The sequence below is a fragment of the Carlito syrichta genome, unplaced genomic scaffold, assembly GCF_000164805.1.
Source record: "Carlito syrichta isolate Samal-C Ts95f unplaced genomic scaffold, Tarsius_syrichta-2.0.1 Scaffold315153, whole genome shotgun sequence".
In the NCBI taxonomy this organism is placed as follows: domain Eukaryota; kingdom Metazoa; phylum Chordata; class Mammalia; order Primates; family Tarsiidae; genus Carlito; species Carlito syrichta.
Window position 1 is genome coordinate 121434 of NW_007259249.1, and position 6655 is coordinate 128088.

The window sequence follows — 6655 nt, forward strand, 5'->3', positions numbered from 1 at the left end:
TACCATTTAAGCTATCAAAAATTAAAAAATATACAGAGGGCCACTACATAATGATAAAAGCCTCACTCCATCAACAAGAAATATCTATCCTAAACATATAAGCACCTAATATAGGTGCACCAACTTTTACAAAGCAACTCCTAGGAAAACTAAAGATATTGATTCTAACACTATCATAACTGGTGACTTTAATACCCCACCCACAACCCTTGACAGATCATCGGGACAAAAATTCAGCAATGAGATTCGGAACCTCAATGTGACTCCGGACCAAATGTACTTAATTGATACCTACAGAACACTCCATCCAAAGACCAGAGAATACACATTCTACTCATCACCGCATGGGACATATTCCAAGATTGACCACATTTCGGTCATAAATCAAACATAAGCAAATTTAAAAAGACTGAAATTCTACCATGCACTTTCTCGGACCACAGTGGAATAAAAATAAACATTGACACCAACAAGGTTCCCCCAAAACCCACAAAGACATGGACACTAAACAACATGATGCTAAACAACTTCTGGATCAATGATGAAATCAAAACAGAAATCAAAAGACCTGGAAACAAATGAAAATGAAGAAACATCTTACCAAAATCTCTGGGATGCCTTAAAAGCTGTAGTAAGAGGGGAATTTATATCCCTACAAACACACATGAAGAAATTGGAAGGAGCACAAATTAATAGCCTAACAAGCCACCTAAGGAAGCTGGAAAAGCAAGATCACAAAAACCCTAATTTCCATAAAAGAATCCAGATCACCAAAATAAAAGCCCAAATCCAGGACATAGAAGACAAAAAGACAATACAAAAAATCAATGAAACAAAAAGCTGGTTCTTCAAAAGGATAAACAAGATTGATGGTCCCCTAGCTAGACTGACCAAGAAAAAGAAAGAAAAAACCCAAATAAGCACAATCAGAAACACAAAAGATGAAGTCACATCTGACCCTGAAGAAATACAAAAGATCATCAGAAACTACTATGTACACTTGTATGGAAACAAACCTGAAAACGTTAAGGAAATGAAGGATTTTCTGACATCACACAACCTGCTTAAGTTGAAACAAGAAGAAATTGAGACCCTAAATAGATCAATAACAATCAAGGAAATTGACTATGTCATAAGAAAACTACCTACAAAAAGAAGACCTGAACTAGATAGCTTTCCAGCACAGTTCTATAAGACATTTAAGAAGGAACTGATCATCAAGGAAATGGAGGATTTTATGACATCACACAACCTGCCTAGGTTGAAACAAGAAGAAATTGAGACCCTAAATAGATGAATAACAATCAAAGAAATTGACTATGTCATAAGAAAACTACCTACAAAAAAAATGCACTGGACCAGATGGCTTTCCAACAGAATTCTATAAGACATTTAAGGAGGAACTGATACCAATTCTATTGAAAGTATACCAGGCGACTGAGAACGATGGAACTCTCCCCAAATCATTTTATGAAGCTAACATCACATTGACACCCAAGCCAGGTAAAGATCCAACAAAGAAAGAGAATTACAGGTCAATATCTTTCATTGACATAGATGCTAAAATGCTCATCAAGATGCTAGAAAACCGGATTCAACAACACATCTCAAAAATCATCCATCATGACCAAGTAGGCTTCATCCCTGGGATGCAGACCTGGTTCAACATTTGTAAGACCATAAATTTAATTAAATACATCAACAGACATAAAAACAAAAACCACATAATTATATCATTAGAGGCAAAAAAAGCTTTTGATGAAATCCAGCACCCTTTCTTGATAAAAACCCTCAAACATCTAGGCATATGTGGAACATACCTCAAAATAGTAAAAGCCATCTATGAGAAACCGACAGACAGCATACTCTTAAACAGACAAAAATTGGAACCATTTCACCTGGAAACTGGAATAAGACAAGGATGCCCACTCTCACCCCTCCTGTTCAATATAGTATTGGAAGTCCTGGCTAGAGCAATCAAAAAAGAGAAGGCGATCAGGGGTATCCAAATAGGAAAAGAGGAAGTCAAGTTACCTGTCTTTGCAGACAACATGATTGTATACCTTGAAAACCCAAGAGAATCTGTCAAAAACCTCCTTACACTGATAAAGGACGTTGACAAAGTCTCAGGGTATAAAATAAATGTGCAAAAGACAATCGCATTTCTTTACACCAATAATAAACAAACAGAACTCCAAATAAAAAGCACAATCCCATTCACAAAAAGCACAATAGCCACACACACAAAAAAAAGATACCTTGGCATCTTCCTAACCAGAGATGTGAAAGACCCTTACAATGAAAACTACAAAACACTGCTCAAAGATAGCAAAGATGACTCAAACAAGTGGAAAAATATCCCATGCTCATAGATTGGAAGAATCAACATTGTGAAGATGTCTATTTTATCTAAGGCAATCTACAGATTTAGCACAATACCCATCAAACTACTAGCAACATTCTTCTCAGATCTAGAAAAAAATAATACAGGAATTCATATGGTAACACAAACAACCAAGAATAACTAAAGCAATCTTCAGGAAAAAAAAAAAAAAAAAGCAGGAGGTATCACACTACCAGACTTTAAACTATACTTTAAAGCTACAATGATCAAAACAGCCTGGTATTGGTACAAGAACAGACATATAGACCAATGGAATAGAACTAAGGTTCCAGAAGCAAAACCTCAATTTCTCAACCAACTCATCTTCAACAAAGCCTCTACCACCCACCACTGGGGAGAGGAGAACCTATTCAGTAAATGGTACTGGGAAAACTGGCTGACCACATGCAGAAGATTCAAGCAGGACCCCTATCTATCCCCACACACAAAAATTAACTCTAAATGGGTTAGAGACCTAAATGTAAAACTTCAAACCATAAGAGCTTTAGAAAATGCAGGACACACCCTGATGGAAGTTGGAACTGGCCATCAGAGATAAGATAGAAAACAGACCATCAGAGATAAGATAGAAAAGTGGGACCTCATTAAACTGACAAGCTTCTGCAAAGCCAAAGAAACCATCAAGAGAGCAGGGAGACAGCCCACAGACTGGGAAAAAGTATTTGCCAACTCCATGTCTGACAAAGGCCTAACATCAAGGATCTACAAGGAACTCAAATGTGCTGAAAAGAAAAAAACAAACAACCTCATTACAAAGTGGGCAAAAGATATGAACAGACACTTCTCAAAAGAAGACATATGAGTGGCCAACAGATACATGAAGAAATGTTCAACCTCACTAGTCATCAAGGAGATGCAAATTAAAACTACACTGAGATACCACCTAACTCCAATTAGAATAGCCATTATCAATAACTCAAAAAATAACAGATGCTGGAGAGGATGTGGTGAAAATGAAACACTTTTACACTGTTGGTGGGAGTGTAAACTAGTGCAACCTCTGTGGAAACCAGTGTGGTGGTTCCTAAAAGCTCTAAAAATCAACCTTCCATATGACCCTGCAATCCCTCTACTGGGAATATACCTTGAAGAACTCAAATCCCTCTATAAAAAAGATACCTGCACATGTATGTTTATCACAGCGTTGTTCAAAATAGCAAGATCATGGAACCAACCATCCTGTTCATCAAAAGAGGACTGAATAAAAAAGTGTGGTACATATACATGATGGAATATTATGCAGCCATAAAAAAGAACAAAATCATGAATTTCGCAGCAACCTGGATGGAATTAGACTTTATAATACTGAGTGATCTCTCACAAAAACAAAGATCTGAGTATCATATGTTCTCACTCATAAGGGGACCTTGAACAATTACCATAATACTATAAGAAAAGGAATGACAGTGCTGGGAAACTATGGAGGGGGCAGGGAGGGAAAGGAGGTGGGATTAATGGTAGTCAATATCTGTCTGGGGAAAGGGGGGCATGTCTCATCAACAAGGGTACCTGCACAATGAATATTTGTATGTCTAACCCTTAACTGTACCCCACAACTTTAAAATAAAAAATATATAAAATAAATAAATAAATAAAAATTTAAAAAATGAATATGTGTAAGAGAAAAAAACTACCCTTTTAATGCCGATGCCATGCCTCTAAGTGCCCTTATCTGTCTTCATTCTCTCTACAAATCTTCCTAAAACTTGAGCCGTATCTCCAGCCTGGAAGACAAAAAAACCTTAATTGCCTGCCAATCTTTTCATTAGACCAGATGAACTGACAAATAGATGTAAATATGTCTCATAACCCAAATAAATTTAATAAAGATAATAATCAGAAACCAAAAGTAATGTGCCTCTAGTGAAAACAGTGGGAATAGAGGTTATTGGGGAGAGAAAAACTGGGGAGCTCTGATTTGATTGTTGTAAAGACAAATATCTAGCCTGCATAATCATTACATTTAATTTTTTTAGTCTTTTTTTTTTTAAGTTCCCATTTTCTTTTGGTTATGGTTCTTAAATAAAAGTTGTTCATTTCTTCTGGACCTCTAAGTGTCTATAAATTGATGCTGGGGACTAGGCTCATTGGCTCAGTCTGTTTGGGAGGCCGAGGCGAGTGGATTGCCTGGGCCTGCAGTTTTGAGACCAGCCCACGAAACTTAGTGAGACCTCATCTCTACAATAAAAAATCAAAAATTAGCCAGGCATGGTTGTGCTTGCCTGTAGTTCTGGCTACTTGGAAGGCTGAGGCAGAAGAATCGCTGGAGCCCAGCAGGTCGACGCTGAAGTGGCTGCGAGTGTGCCACTGCACTCCATCCTGGGCATCAGAGAAAGACTCCAACTCAGAGAAAAAAAAATTATGCTGGGGATTATAATCGTTATGGAGCAGCAAAATTGGTTTTAAGCAGGACTATTCACCAGATTGTCAATCTTGGCTAAAGGCATTCTGATATAATGGGAGAACCATGGATTTTGAAGACAGACTGACCTGGTTTTAAATACGGGCTTTATTACTTATTACCAAATTTCTCACTGAGTCTCAGAGCTTTTCTTCAAAAATAGAGATAATGCCATTCATGTCATAGCATTATTATATGATTTTTTTAAAAAGTAACATCATACCTTAGTATAAGTGCCTAGCACAGAGACTCTCCCTCAGGCTTTTGGTGATCCATGTTTACCTGTTTTCCACTGTATATTTTTCTCAAAACATGTGATATATTCCATCTTTAGCTAGGGTCTCTAATTTTATATGAAATATAAAAGTTATGACTATAGACCTCAGGAAATGTTTTAGTGACTCTATAATCAGTAATACTTAGCTGGTAACTAAGTCTAAAGTGTTATCCCTCTCTTAGGTAATTTGAATTGTGAAATGGGATAAAATCTTAAAGTAAGGAATCAGTCAATTGTATGTAAGCACTACAGTCTGAATTTTTTACTTTCAACTTTTGTGTGACCTTGAAGTAATCACTTTTTATGTTTGAAAAAGTTATTTCCTATTGTAAGCCCTAAGTTTTATTATTTTGTAGTTGTTGTCTTTAACCTTAACACAAAGAACCATGTTTATCTCTAAAACTACAACCCTAACAGCCTTAATATTCTGCAGGTTTTCTTCTTGAAATTTCAAGTATAAACTAAAAAAATAAAAATAATATTTATGAATAGAAAAAAATTATACTATGTCCTCTAAACATATTCTCAAAGAATTTCTAAGAGCTGTTATTCCCTTTGTTATACAGATGAGGACTTTGAGACTCAGCAACAGTTAAAAAACTTGTCTCAAGTTGGATGGTTGACAAGTGGATGAGCCAAATTTCAAACATCCTCCTCTCCAAGTCCAAAACTTTTGTTATTTTCACCAGGGAATACCACTGCAATGGGAAAGCTTTTTTTGCCACCCATGAAATTTTGTCATAAAGAAGGTCTCTAGTATTAAGGTTGTTTTTTGTTGTTGTTGTTGCAATTGTTTTTACAGCACCACTTATAAGTTCCTAGAAAAGAGAGGCATGAATGTTTTGATTTTTTTTTAAGTTCCAGCACCTAAAAAAGTCTCAGGGATTGAACATGTTTTCAATAATTGTTTGCAATATAGAAAAAGGTCAGGAAAGGAGGAAGAAGCAAGAGGAGCAAGAAAAGAATCAAAAAAGAAGGAAGTGAGCCAGTATTTTCTTTCTTATCCATTATGAACTTTATCCATTATAAACTTACACTAGTCTGGAATAATAACTATCTTGGTATATCTTTATATATAGTCATTAACTATCTTGGTATATCTTTATATATAGTCATTAAACAGGATATGATAAAATTCAACTTTAAATGTTCTTTAAATTTTTTCAACTTTGATATCATTATCTATTCAACCTTGTGGCATTACATACAAGAAAGTATTTTATGTTAAAGAGTAGAAAAATACTTCCTACCTTCTTAATTTATATTCCTGAAGCCTGCATTTTAAATTGGCAAAATACAGATTAGCAGAGCGAATGACATACAATTGTTATCTTTAATTTTATATACAAAGGGGCACCACAGAAAAAAGTGAAAACCCCAAGAAGCAGTTAGACTTGGGCTTATATACTATCTTAACAAAGGACAATAAATGTACAGTAGGTGACTAGGAAATGTACAATAGATAAAGTATGTTTAGTAATATTTGCTATGCAGACTCAACTTAAGTGCTGTCTTCAGCCTTCCTGTTATGGGAAGGGGGACACCTCTACAAACAGAAATTTATACTGTCTTC